This window comes from Pinus tabuliformis, chromosome 3_2 (assembly GCF_031772625.1).
Source record: "Pinus tabuliformis cultivar Carrire ecotype Pingquan chromosome 3_2, CPIR1, whole genome shotgun sequence".
NCBI lineage: Eukaryota > Viridiplantae > Streptophyta > Pinopsida > Pinales > Pinaceae > Pinus > Pinus tabuliformis.
The window spans coordinates 711,663,239-711,679,465 of NC_142302.1; positions in this window are offsets into that span (position 1 = coordinate 711,663,239).

Here is a 16,227-nt window from a genome sequence, read left to right on the forward strand (position 1 = left end):
ATCCATTAAACATTTTGTTTCCCATAACACCAGAATATTTATAGATTTTGAAACAATTTTATTGCATAGGAGTCATTCCAAAAGAGAAGTTTCATTACAAATGATGAATAATAGGGGAGAAGGAATCCATGGTCATGGAATTTTGTGCTGAGTGGACAAGAACATTTCCAATTTCTTGTATTATTTGTGCCTTAGTTTTTCTTCCTCTTTGTTATATTCCAGAAGAGAAGTTTCATTACAAACAATGAACAATAGGGGAGAAGGAATCCATGATCATGGCATTTTGTGCTGAGTGGACAAGAATATTTCCAATTTCTTGTATTAGTTGTGCCTTAGTTTTTCTTCCTCTTTGTTTATATTCTTTTATATTATTTTCGGTTTCCTTTGGATTGTTGAAGGCGACACCTAGCTCTAAGGCTTGACTAGGATTTACCTAATTATCCATAGGGTTTTTCTCTTTGCGATGCAGAGATATTCCAAGCTTCTTGATATGATCTCCTGTAATAGATTATAAGTATTGATTTTGGCATGCTTCCACTATGCCTTGCAGATCGATACTATCCAAGTCCATATCACCGATTTAGCTCTTCTTGATCATCCCCTTCCATTAGTGAGTCCATGTTTTCATCTTATATTATTATTGGTTGATGATTCACTTTTCTTATCTTTCTTTCCTCTGTATCTTCCTTGTATTTATCAACCATCATTGGTTCAATGGACAAATTGTCCTTAGAGGGTAGAATCTCAAGTAGATGTTCATTAGGCCGAGGATATAGATCCACATAGCTATTTTTGATGAGGATCTGCTTTGAGGGAGACAATTATTGTTGCATTCTATTCGGGTGATGTTGAGATGTTACTTTTGTGAAACCATCAAAATCACTTCAAAACAACTAGGTTTTGGTGCATTATGTAGAGGACAAAAACCAAAAAGATGACCATGTTCATGGAATTTCCAATATCATAATGGAATGTGATGATAGTCTAGGATTTGGATCCAACCAAAGTCCCTATAGGATAGATAAATGTTTGTTGGGATGGTGACTAAGACATTCATGTGCACACATATATGAGTGAAGGACATGTACTTCCCTTGCTTACTTGCTTTCACAACTTTGACAAAATAACTTATTGCATTACCTATGCTTTCCATAATTTCGAGATCCCAGTATTCAAGAGGGAGAGAATTTAATCTAATCCATACCAAGGTGATTGTGAAGTATTCCTTTTTAGGATTAAATTTCTCCTTCCAATGGAAGTATAAACTAACCGATTTGAAAACATATGTGCCTCCAAATATTTTATCCCAATCTTCCTACAATTCGGGGGATGAAGAAACCCTTTGATCTCAAGTTGAGCTCAATGTGGACAATTTGTTTCCAATGAGTATTTATCCAGATTAAGAGTTCCTTGTTTAAGGGCCACAAACCCAGAATTTTCCTATTATTGCATGGTTTATTAGAAACTAAATGTAGTTAGTTATTCAATTAAACTTGATTACATATTTGGGGAATGCATTTTCTTAGTTTTTAGGGCAGCATTGTAGCATTCAAGATGGATAAAAATTGGTTACTAACACTAGAATCTCTTTTAGGGGCAACAATTTGTGTGTTGACTTGGTGATCCATCGTTTTCTTGGATTTGGATGATTCATGATCTTGTGCATTAGAGGCTTCAATAGCACTGATTAGGGGAGTGATCTTGCGTACATATTTCAAGGTGTTCTCTAGTAGAATATTTTTGAAGGATGGGGTTGAAACCCCCACTCCGAGGTGTTGATTCATATTTTAGTGCATAAAAGAGTTGTTGAATTTAGAAAACCCTAGAAAATATGATTTGTTTACTAATGATCTAAAAATGTTGCTTAAAGAGAGTCAATATTAAAAACGTTTTGAAAATTTTAAATAGGATTTCTTTTTGGTGCCAAGCCCTTGTATTGTGCCAATGAAGTCAATACCATGTTTAATTATTCATCCTTCACCTGTGCTATTATTATTATGTTTAAGGCTTACTAGAGTATTGAAATGTGAAAATTTTCAATATTTTTACTATGTTTTCCCTTCTAGGTTATAAGATTTTTGTTGCCATCTCAACAAATTTTGGAAACCTTGAATGTTCAGTTCCATTTGAATATTTTAACCCCCATATAATATCATAATACTTTCTTAATCAAACAAAATGATGAACAAATTTCATGTTTTCATCTCCCTCTTTGAGCCAAATAACCTAACTTTTTGGTCTCTAAAATGCTTCTTCCCAAGATGAAAATATGTTCCGTCCAACTTCTAACTATCCACCTCGTTTTGGAAGTCTTATGATGCTTGGTACCCTTCATTTTTTCATATGAAAATTCCACTTGAGACATAATATTCTCCAATTTTTCATATTATTGAGTAATATGGTTACTAACATGGTCCTTTGTCAAGCTTTTTATTTTAGTCAAGTTTGACTAGAAGGATTTCATGGCTAAATCTCTTGATGTAGATCATCAGGTTTCCACTCCTTAGGGACCAAATGTTCATATTGAATTTTATCCAACCAACATGAATTAAATTTAAATGAGGTGGGAGGCTTCTTCACATCATAATCCATCCATAGAGTGATAGGGAAAAGGTTAGATGTTCCTCACACCCCTACTTAGTTTATATACCTTCATATTCCAATCAATAAGTCCTCAATGATGAGGATCTTGTCCAAGGAATTAACTAATGCCTCCCTCTTAGCCTCTTATATTCTATCTTAGTGGGCGTGATCTCAATAGGTTCCAATCAACTAATCATTTCTCCTCAAACCTTGGCAAAACATCCAACCTACCCCTTCACTCAATATTTTACTTGTTTTAAATACCAAATTCATCTCTCCTCCACATACCACGTCTTAACAAGTAAAGGATATATCACTAAATACTTTTATCAATGCTTTTCCATGTAGTGACTAGGATTGTAAAAGTTGAAAAAAATCACATCCTTTTTGAGATTATATATTTATAAAGTGTGGAATATGGTTGAGTTCAAGATATATATTTTTTTCAATCTATAAGAGGATTTCCACCCAATTACTAATCCTATAGATCCTCCTCTTAATTTAGATGCCAAAAAATGGCAACCTATTAATAGGATTTGTAGAATCCCAACCACATTTTGATCCTTTAACATAGTCTCTTATATGAAAATTATATTTGGTCTATATATTTAAATTAGAACCTTTAAGGGAATCCTTTTGGGTTTCACCCATACCCCTTATGTCTAAGAAGAGGAAAATCATTTCTCCTTTTTTTAGGATGTCGTCCCTTCTCTAAGTGCCTCTTTTATTGATTGCTTCATACATGAGTGAACCTCTTCTTCTACTTGTTTATTTTCCATTGTAAATATTTTTTTCCTTCATTAGCTTAATTTCAACTATGTTTCCCTAGCATCTAATTTCATACCTCCACCCAAAAAATCCTTCCCATTCAAATCTTTCCTTCAAATCCTTCCCATTCAAATGTTTCCTTCACCTTATCAATTTGAGCTATTAACATCAATAGGGATTTTCTAAAACAATACCATCCCCATCGGACCCATGTTCAAGAGAAGAGATTTCTTTTCAGTACTCTACAATAAAAATTTTCCATTCATTTTACTTAAATTCCCTAAAAGAGAAATTGGGATCTTTTAGTTCTACCTAATCCCCTCATGTTACTAGATAATCTTGTCCACACTCAATTGGAGATGCAGTTTATAAATTCCCACCACATGCATATAAACCTCCTTAATTTCTTTATCTTCCTTCTCATACCTTCTCGAAGACTTTGTCATCTAAGTTTCATAATGGTATTAGTTTATTCCACCCACTAGATTTTCTTCATAAGTCACATTATTATATCCAATTGCTCTGGTTGCTCCCTAATTTCCTTCACCAATTTTCACATCTCAACTTTTCAACTTTGATGAGGTCTTTCTCTCCAACAAGTGATTTCATTTTGGAATGTGATGCATTCAAAGACATCAGAGAAAGTTATGAGAACATGTTAGCATTAGTTTCTTGGAATTGTCTTTTAGCGAAGAGATTATTGGAAGGTTGGGTTAGCTCATCATCAATTTGAATCGAAAAAAGACTGAATTGCAAAAAGCAAAAAATAAAAAACTACTGATCTCATAGACCATTTTTAGTCTCATGGACCTTAAAATATCATTTCATTTCATTTATCTATAATATTTCATCCTACCATCTACATTCTTTTGGTTCATACCTTCTTTTTTCGCGTACCTTTTTGGATACTAGAATTAGAGTTTAATAGCTCAAAATTAAAGCATAATTATCCCAAAACCATAAGCCACGTCCAATCATGCCGTTATCTTTTCTACCCAAAAAGGAAAGTAACCCAAAAAGGAAAGTAACGAAGCCTATTACTCCCAAATAAAAAATAAATTAATGTATGACCTAACCTTTTCTTCTTCCGAGCCTTATTGGTTTCCCCATAGTTTCTCCACAAATTTCCTTCCTTATAATTGTCATATCAAATCAATAACGGAAGATAATAAGTTCTTTTCACTATACCTTATATCCTATTATTAGGGTAATAAAATAATATATTATATTCCTATAGTAATATTTATTCTTAGAATAAGGATTTTATAAGTCAACTCGATCTTTAATATTGTATTGTTGGCACTTGTTTAACTAGGAGAGGAGAATCAGATTATCAAGCAGAAGGAAGGAAGTATGCAATAGATTGAAAAAATATGAAGATTCATTTTTATTATAAATCTAATAAGCATGAAAAGGGATTAAATTTTTTGAGGTGTAAACTTTTTTTAGAGTGTAAAATTTGAAAAAAAATTTGCACTTCAAGAGATTTGATCCTTCTCGATGCTTAATAGGTTTGTGGTTAAGATGAATCTCTTTCTCTCTCCACAAACACATTTAGTATGTTTAATTTTTCATTGTTCAAATTGCATTTTTGAATACATAAATGGATACATTGCCTTGAAAATTCTCTTGGACACTTTGATTGTGTAGACTACACAACTTAAACTTGCAATTTCAACAAACCCTTAAAGGGCCAAAGCATAAAATAATGAGACTACTTGAAATGTTTAACCATAAAAACTATTTTTTTTCAATTTTTTATATAATATATACATGTTTTAACCATATTTGATATATACATAAGTGAAATTGAATTATTTTATTTAACAAGGGTATTGAAAATTTTTAATTTTTATTTATGAATCACATATTTCATATTAACATATTTTTTATTATTAGTATATTTTTAAATACATGAAAATATTATTAATTTGGGATATTAAAATATTTTATTTATGTACCACATTAATTTTGTTTTTTATTAATATTTTTAAATGTTACATATCAATTTTATATCAATAATTGAATGAATTAAAGATCTCTATTCTACTAGGAAGCAATTGAATTTTATTATTTCTTCTCTTTCCATATTGAAATATTTTTAAAAATTATGATAGTTATACATCTTTCTAATAATCAGAAGTGAGTGTAAATATGAGATTTTATTTTTTATTTTTACTTTTAATGTTTTGTCTTTCTAAAGTTGATATAAAATTATGCTAATAGTAAGAGTGACATTTTTACCACATCTCCTTTATATTGGTTTATAATATCAACAAACCTAGATCCATTTTAAATCCGGATCTACCAAGCACCAAGAGGGATCAAGTATGGAGTTAAGATGGATCTAAGCTGGACAAATACAATGGACTAACTCAAACTTATATATTATTATTTTAAATTTTAATGTTGACCAAATCAACATAACATTACATTATATAAGGCCTAATATTTTACAACATCACAGCCCAACTGAATTATAAAGCATCTCTCGAAACAACACAAAACCTAGTGAAACAATAAAAATAAGATTATTAATATTTTTTTAATGCTTTTACTTAAAAATAACTAAATATAATATTTTTTATTTTTTATATTTAATATTTTTTTTTTAAATATAAAAAATACTTTATTTTATGATTTTTTTTTGGTAATGCTTGGCAGGACCATCCATTTTCTATTATATATATAGGGCAAATTTACACCACACAATTTTACTCGGTGGCCTCAACTCGCCCCGAGGGGAAACCGAGTCTGTTGGCCATCGGTCAGCATTATATGCCATCCAAAAACAAAACTTCTTCATTGTTTCTAGTAAGGCTAGGTAAGTTTCAATCTCATGACCAAAAACTGTATAACTATGACAACTGACATAAACAACTGAAAATTTAAATGCTATCCGCATAAACAAAAACTAAGCATAGGAAGACTAATCTTTCTTGACATTCTTCTCCTCAGAGTCAGAGGCTACTGGGGCAGGATCATCAGCAGTTGCTTCTGGGATTCCGAAGAGCTCCATAATGTAAGGGATGTGTCGGTCAATACGGTCCATCCTAATGTCCTATTTGTGTAGCTAAAATAAGTTCTTCTCCATGTATTTTTTGTAGTTGGGAAGGCCCTGCATTGTAACTGCCATCCCCATAGAAATTTGCTCTAGTGATTTTCCAAGCAGACTTTTCATCAGAAAATACAAGTACAGGGTGTACTTGAATTGTGTAATTCGCCCTCTAGTGGTCCCCGGGTCAGGCACCATTGTTCGCCAGACTTCTATTTCATCATCCGGTTCCAGTTCATGTTTTACTTGGTCTTCCCAATCGTATATCAAATTTCAGATGCCCTCATCTGTTTCCTCCTTGTATGTCATGACTGCCTTAGCTATGAATTGCTTAGCGGGCTTGTGACCCCTGCGGCCTTCCGTCCTGCTTGATACTTTGGTTGCCCAGGGTTCCGGGCCCTCACTGGCACAGCCACGTCCACGTTTTGCTGGAGCCATGCCCTGTTGATTTGTAACCTGTATGCATTCCAAAATTGTTAGCTTCACTGTTTCATTCACCTCAATGCAACACAACTACACTAACCATACTTCGCTGCCCTGCCTGACCTGCGATAGGCTAAGGTATCCATGTGCCCATAGGTGGCTAGTGGGATTCGAGCATGATTTCCTAGGTTTATTACCATGCCTCTTGCCCTTGCCAAGGTTCAAAGGTTGGTCACCCCCTTGCAGCCATGGCTTGGCTCTCAGACCCATCTGGAGCCAAGTATTGCTAGTGTTATCATACCCGCAAGCCCTTGCCTTTGCTGACAATTTCCTATCCAAGTTCTTGCTCGCCTCTCTGCCTCTCAGGCCACCTCAAGTCCCTGACTGCTACTGTATGACTCTGCATTACCATTTGCCCAGGTTTGCTCAGCTAATTGCCCACCCTACTAGCGTCCCAACCCCCTGCCTACAACTCTCCCTTGCCTCCTTCAGCGACACACAGTAGCTCAAGCGGGGATTTCCGTTTAGTCCCTATACCCTTGGGCTGGTCGTTCAGGTCAGGTCTTGTTTCTAAGCTCCACTCAATATCACTCATGCCATAGCCCCAGCTTTTGCTTGAAAGCAAAATAAAAATGATGCAGAGCTGAGCCATAGCTCCCCCTTGCCTTCCCTGGTTCCTCCCTAGCTGGGCTAAGCCTCTTTGGGTTGGCCTCATGCCTCTCCCTCCTCCCCAGCGAATCTCCCACCAACTCATGGAATTTCCCCTTGAACCTGACCAAGACTTTTGAATTGAACGAGGCCAAGACTAGACTACATACCGGAGAGCCGTCGCTTGCTCACAGACTTGGTTGCTTCGCCTCCCTTCCGCTATGCTATTCCTTCCTTCTCCACTATATAATTCACCTTCCCTGCACGTTGAATACCTCTTCCCACTCTGCCACCTTCCCTTATGTCCCCCTCTGCCACCTTGCCAGCCCACCTCCCATGCATTCAAGGCAAAGGACACTGCACCCCCTGCCTTGAGCATGTGAGATGTAGCTGTAATGAATTCAATTGTACTGGCCATGTCAACTCAAGCTTGATACCTCTAACACTTGCCATCATCCCAATCAGGAGTACTTTACTTTATGTTAACTAAAATTATATTTTTTATATTTAATATTATTTTTTTAAATATAAAAAATAACAACTCAATAAGGAAAATTACATATCTCTATACTAAATTGTAAAATACAATTTGAGTAACATAATAATCATCATTGTAAATATTTGCATTATAAAGAACTTCTGGATTTTGGAATGCCCTTGAAGGAATTTAAACGCAACTTATTCACTTTGATATTGTAAACATATAGTCTAACATAGTTGTTCGGTTAAATGTACATATTATAAATTTATTGTGTAAATAATTCTCCCAACATTCACCCGGTGATTTTTGTCAAAGCCGTAGTCTAACTAGCCGGAGGAATTGTCCGGAAAGTTATGGAAATTCTAGTCATATTTAGAGAAAATCCAGCAAGGATTTTTGTAAATCCAAGTTATAGTTGTTAAACTTCAAAATTTTAGGTGTCCTAGACGTTTTTGATGGTGCTGAATCTATTTCCGCCATCAAAAACACGATTCAAACACTATCTCTACAAGATTTTTTGAAATTTTTTTGCCCGGATTCTGGCCACTTTTGGCCTTCCAAGCAATTCCTCTGCCTCATTAGACGACTCCTTGATTCGAAACACGTCCGCCAAAAATTCTCTTATATAATTTCTACCAAAAAACTTTGTTTAAAACGACTCCTTTATCAAAACCCTGCGTCACCCTATCACCACACCAAAACAATTATTCTCACTCTTTCGGATTTTGAACACCTTTTCGTTTAACGAGGAGGCAATCAAATTTATTTTTAAACCTATGGGCCTGGGATCAAAAGGTGGGAAGTTTTTCCTTGCGTGGAGGCTGTCCTCCACTCACGAAGATGTCGTGTGTCCACGTGATAATTTTATATATTCCACTATCGTCACTAGCACCGACTCATGCTTTAATAACGTCACAAGGAATTTTGATAATTACAGACTTCTTTGAAAGATGTTTCTTTGTTACCTTTTAATAAGTTGTTTTATAAAATAGCGTAAATTCAGCAAGTTGGCATTGACTTTAATAAAATCTAAACCTAAACCTATCATATATGGATAGGGATATTCATTAAATATTAATAAAATCTAAACCTAAATCTGTCATATATGGATAGGGATATTCATTAAATATTAATCAAATCTAAAAAATAAACCTATTTATATGGATAGGGATATTCATTAAATATAAATAAAATCTAAAAATAAACCTATTTATATGGATAGGGATATTCATTAAATATCAATGATTACTAAATATCAATAATCTTTATTTTGATTAGGAACGACGTGAAATATTGGTATTTAACTTCGTTTTTATCTATTATCTTTCAAAATATTCATGGGATTTGCAATAAAATTAAGTCTAGTTCTAAAAATCTAATGAGGGTTATTAAGGTTAGTTCTAAAACTCTAATGAGGGTTTTCATGTCAGGTCCTGAGTTTATAATACGTAAAGGGTATTCATACCAATCTCTAAGCTGATAATGTGTAAATATAACATAAATAAATATTATAGATATTGTTTTTTTACCATTTTAACTGGTAAATAGTCACTCTATACCATATAAAGGATTAATACCATATAAGTTATATGTACAAGATGTTATTATGTACAATTTTATTATTAATTTGTTTTTCTATTTAAAATTAAAATTAATCTTAAATTTATATTAATTTAAAAAATATAGTTTCGTAAAATATATTATTTATTTATTTTTATTTTGTTAGGATGTTGTTTTTATGGATGACCATGTTATTAGTCTTTGCTAGGGTAACATGGAATATAATAATAGGCAAATGCGCTTATTATTAGTCTTTGCATCCAAATTCAAACACTAAATCTAAAGTTTTTGTACAAACCCTATAATATATTTGTTGACCATCCTATTAAATTTTGACAACCGTTTTTTTGGGCCAATGAACAATTTGAAGATCTTATTTAGCCTCTTCCTGAGGCGGAGAGTTGCACATGGTTTGGAAAACATAGGATTAAAAATCATGTTGGGAGGAATTTTTTTCAAAGCTAAGTAATGCTAACATCACTTGGTTAACATTAATTGTTTGCCTCCACGCCAATTGCCTCTACAACGATATCTCCTACATCATCTAGTGTCGACACAATCCTTCATTGAGTGTGCCACGATCCCAAGCCCTTTGGTACATGCGACGACTGCCGAATTACCCAAATTAGCCAATTGACTTCTCTGTTACATGCGGGGGCTGTCAAATAACCCAAATTGGCCAACTGGCTTCTCATGGGAGGTTCCCTTTACCTTGTTGAAGTGAAAAGAGAGACCATTGACGTGATCCATTCAGTTGACAATCCTTCATTGAGTGTGCCATGATCACAAGCCCTTTGGTACACACGGTGGCTGTCGAATTACCTAAATTAGCTAATTGGCTTCTCTGTTACATGCGGGGGTTGTCAAATAACCTAAATTGGCCAAATGGCTTCTCATGCGAGGTTCCCTTTACTCTGTCGAAGTGAAAAATGAGACCATCGACACAATCCAGTCAGTTCACTCTCCTCATTTTTTGTAGATGAACAAGTGCTTCCTCTTGGAGTGGCTTTACATGCCACAATTGGAAAAATGTATTTGGACCGACGTAGATCACATCATATCGACGATTTTGGTTTTTCTTTTATGTGAACCATGGAACTTCATGAAAATATAAAGCTAAAATGGAACTTCCAATGATATCATCTAGCGAAGGCACAAAATCACCAAGGTTAGGAAGAACAATGTCATCGAGTGGATTATCATCATCCCCATTGTTAGGATATTCCGACACATAGGAAATAGTTAAATATAACTTGGTCTAGTGTAGAGTTAGGTAAAGTGTGTTTCTTTACTATGTACATTTGTAACTTACAATCTGATGGTCACGATATGTTCTAGACATGAAGTGATTTGACGGTTCATTCTATCCTCGATATTACCGACACTTGATCCGTGGCTTAACACCCAATTGGTCCATGATATCTATTTAGAGAGCATGGAGGGTCATTTGTAGGGTGACCATTCATGAGAGAAGCTTATGTAAATCTTATTTCTTTTATTAATAAATTTCCTGAAGTGGCCGCATTGGCTCAGGCCGGGGATTGTTTCCCTCTTTGAGGGTTTTAACCACGCCAATAATACTGGTGTATTAATATGTGATCTATTTGTAAGCAGTTTCCTTTGGTGTTCTATCTGAGGAACTTACCCTATAAATTCCTACACCTATTGGGTAGGGAAGGGTATCTGTAACTTGGTGGTAGAAGCATAGAAGGGAGACACTCAAGCAAGGGTTTTTCTTAACCTTTTCATATCTTGGTAAGACCCTTGATGTAACCTCCGCAAGGATCCTGGGAAAGTGCAGGGCTCCCAAGTTGGTGCCGCAATTGAAGAATTATAGGCACAAGTCACAAAGTTTCAGTTGAAGCTGGCACCTAAAACCAACCTAGAGGAAAAATAGCACCAAGCACGCATCCAGGAGGATAGACAATGGATTAATCAGATGCACCAATAGGAAACACAGTTTGGCGACTTAGTTAGTTCCAACTAGACTGGCTATGTCAAGGGATGAGAAACAACGGGTCAGTTTTAACATAATATCCAAATTAGAATTAAGCATACTTTTAGTTACAAGGAGGGGCCTAATCACAGTGAACACTCTGCTACACAAAAATATACATAGAGGAACATAAGCCTTACTACCATTGACATTGGCAGTTCTAGATATTTTTGGAATATCTCCTAATATGCAAGACAAAAGGCTTGACTTACTTGATCAGATAGTTCCACAAACTGCCACCCTCATCCCTCTCCTAACTTGCGAATGCATATTTTTGAGAGTTGGTTGTTCCAAAGAAGGATCCCAGTTGAAATGCCCATTTTTTTTATATCAATTGCTAACTCAGTTAAATGTGTAGGGATGCTTTCAATTGCATCTACTTGTAATTCTTTCTCTTGAATAAAGGCTGTGACACAATCGAGGGACACTTTCACTTGTACAAGTATTGAAAGGAGGTATGGAAGATTATAAATAGGTTCTTGAAGTATTCTAAATGTTGCCAATGCTGAGAGGACTCTACTAGTCGTTAAAGGGATTCCCATGAGGTTGGTGGCACTGAATGTTATTGCTGATATAACTCTGGGTGCTCCCCATAAAATGAATGTCATAGCAGCTCCAAGTTGATGTGACTTTTGAAGCCAACTATACTCAGTTTTTCTCAAATCCTCAAATTTTTCCAAATATCTCATCTCCCAAGCTTGTAGTTTGAGTATTTTCATGTTTTTAATATTTCTGACGTAGCTTTCATCCGTTCATCTTTTGATTCCATGATATTTGTCTGAAGGTGCTTTTGTCTTCGTGTAAGCGGTAGGTTTCCCACCATCACAAGAAATGTAGCCGCAAATCCTAAAAGTGATGCCATTCCTATGTTTTTATAAAGAATATACATTGCAAGTAGAATTTGTATAGGAAGCATCTAGATTATGTTTAAATACCATGCAATGTCGCCAATACGCTAGACATAGACACTCATATAGTTGATTATTTCCCCACTACTGTGACCTTGATGAGCCTGACTTGACAGATGAAGGACTTTCTTATATATATGTGTTGTAAGGGTTGCTCGCAGGCGCATTCCAAGCTGCCTTGCCCCAAAAATCCATTGCCTTTGTGATATAGTCTCAACAAGCTTTGCACCAAAAAAATCACAAGCTAGCATACATCCTTTATGTGTAGAATGTTGCTTTCTAGTAAAAAAATTTACAAAATCATCAATCAAGTACATACCAACATAAGATGCAGTTGCATTTATAACTGCAAAAATTGCATTAAGAGAAACCTTTTTTTCCAAATAAACAAAACATCTTTTGACAATGATAGTTTTTTGAAGGATGCTTTTGTTTCAGAAAATCTACTTGCCCTCGAATGAACGATAAACATCATTAGCAGAGTCCTTCTTTGCAACATTTGGTATGTCATCGAGTTCCATGGGTTTCTTAATGCCAACACAAAACAAGGGATCGAGCCAAGAAAATGTGAGAAGGCCAAATAGACTCACTTTGGCATATGGTGATTCTGGCTTTGCATCTGCATGCTTCACTGCAGTGGAACTCAAAAGTGGTTCTTCAAGCTCTGATGTGGAGCTCTATACGCCTCTGTCTCCTAAAATAGAAACACAAAACAAAATGAGGCATAAGAATAAAGTGAAAAAATCTATATATGCATTCATGGATATTTCCCTGTATGCAACTACAAATTTGCTATCAGTTAGAGAGGAGAGAACTTATTGCACAAAAGAGAATATACACCAGATTCACAAAATGATTGGGAGTCTCCTACGATTTTTCTTTATGATATTGAGTGTGATTATAGACACAAATGACCATGTGAATGTCAGTATAATATCTTGTGCAACTACAAAATCATTCCAAGCACATTTTCTTTGCATTCCATGAAATATATCCCATAGCATGACTAGAAAAGAAGAGGATGAGAGTAAAAAACAACAACTAAGAGTAATCTTATCGATGAAATCCAATTTGATTATTGAATCTGAAGTGTTGGGGGTTGTCTCCTTGTTTGTTCCATTGGAGGACATTTCATGCTTTGAATCAGTGGAGTTGTTGGTAAAATGTTGGGTAATGCTTCCCTTGATAAAGCTCATGAAGAAGCCGCTAAGGAAGCTAAGATGTATGACAATAGCAACTGTCTATCTGGTGCAAGGTACAAATAAAAGGATAGATCCTTAACATTGGAGAAACTTGTCCAAAAATTGAAGACATTGATGTCGAAGATGATAAAGCAATTTAAAGGGATAAATATACAACGAACTGTATTCAATTATTGTCATTTTGGCACTTGAGGTTTCATATTCACGCACATAAATGTAAATGTGAACAATTAAACACCAAATATTCAAGTTTGTTGATTTACATTGCAAGTAAGGGTAGACTAAATCACATCGATTTTCATAATATATAACTTCCAAGGTACATGAAGAATGCATGTAATTCTTATGCTTGCTTTGAATCTATAATAGGATAATTTTTAACTACGGAAAAGGGTGGAATGCAACATATGCTTTCATATTTGGTGTTTTGTAGATCTTTAACATTATCTATGTGTTCTCATCTTGTTTCACCTTTTAATCTTACCCTAGACCAATGACCTACATTTTATTGACACTGATAGGGACTTGCTGCTTAGCAGCTCCACGTTTTCCTTAAAGTTATTATTACTTTGATGTGAATACACGTTAAGGCAAAATGTGGAGGAAGCTTTCCCTGCCATTCTAGATTTTTGTGTGCATTACTTCTTTCAAGCTCCAATATGTTTGGTGCCTTGCTTTAGTTGACTGACAGTGATATGACATTAACATTTACTTATCCCTAAGGCCCACACTTTATTCTTTGAGGACCTCAGGTTGAGGATTCATACACATGACTCTATTATTAGTGGATGTGATGGTTATGTATGCTCTCTATTGATGTTATGATAATTTTAGCATTAATGGTTATTCATGTTCTCTATTGATATTATGATGATTGTAGCATTAAAGGATATGTATGCTCTCTATTGATATCAAGATGATGATAGATTAGATGGATAGGTATGCTTTCTATTGATGTTAGAACGATGTTTTCCCATTGATGTTATGATGATGATAGCAATGATGGATGTGTCCCCTATGTTAGCTACTTACATTAGTTATGGTTCACAATTAACAACAATGTGGATGACTAGGTCATGATTGATGATGTTATTATGATAATGACTAACAATGAGAAACTTTTTACTGATGATTATTGAGTATTACAGGAAACCATTAGAGGCACTTGCATATGATGAGTTGACAACATCTGGTTTGATGGAAACTAATATTTTGTCTTTGAAATTTTGAGTCCGGTTTGAAACATGCTATATATATATTCTGATGATATGTTAGTGGCTACAGGCAGATGTTAGTCTCTTGGCCGAATGACTCACATATGGGTGATGGGGTTGTACAATTTGATGGAAATGCATGGGATGGGTGGGACAATGTCCCTGATCTCACCTGCTAGCACTCTCGCCGTGACTTGGGTTAGAAAGGTCGAAACACCTTCACCTTGAAGATCACAATGCCTTGGGGGCATGGTCCCAAATTTAGGTCGCTCACGAGTATTTTACTGGGGGGCGCAAATCAAGGAAAATTCCTTGATCCCTAGCACCATTAGTCTCACTATAGCGGGCAAAGAGATGATAGCGGTCTCTGTTGTTGCATCTAGACTTTCCCCTCGTAGCCACTGTATGCTTGAAGAGAAAGTAGCGTGGAAATCCTGGAAATTGAAGGGAAGTTATTGAAGGGCATGACCGAATTGGCACCCTTGGCTACACAAATAAAATGTTAGGCATGACACCCTTGGAACTTCAAGGGAAGTTCTTGAAGGGAAGGACCAACTTGGCACCCTTGGAATACAAAAAAAATTAAAAATAATAATAAATATAATCAAGATATGAAAACCCTGCAAATTCATATCAAGTGGTAAATGACATTAGAACTAAGGCAATTAAATTAAGAATAAAACTTTGGGTAAGGGGAGAATAGGAAGAAATAAAACATTTTATCTTGAGAACTCTACCCTTCCTATGTTGGAAAATATTAGGTAGATAATGTACATAAGTAACTTAATTAGGTAAAAGGGGGAAAGAAGGACATATAAGTAAGTATAAAGATTAATCTTAAAACAATTAAACTTCATTAAGAGAATAGGGTGGTGAATTAAAATAATATTCATAAATTAATTTTTAGAGAAATTTAGAGAATCTCCATGTGGCAAGAGCCAACATAAGAATATCCATATAAGAGACAAATTGAGTTAAATTAGGAAGTAGTTAGGGGACCAAATCTGAGACTTATCAATTGACTTTAGTAATGAACACAAATTAAGGAGTAGAAAAGGGGGATCAAGAGACAACTAGGAGAAGAAATAGGAAGCCTTGTTGGGGTGAGGAAAAATATTATTTTTAAATTAAAATCTGAGTAAATAATTTTGGAGATCCTTGGTGAGAGGGTGACACATGGGTGGGTGAATAATCAAAATTTTGGATTAATAAAAATAATTAATTATGCATGAAATGCGAAGTGTAACCTATGAAGCCTCCTATAAAAGAAGGGGCAAGCCATATGAGAAAGGACTTGTTTTACCCTATTGTTGGATGGATGAGATTATGTCAGGGTAGTGACTATGAGCTATAATTGAGTTTGGTGAGGTATAAGACTTTAGAGAGGGG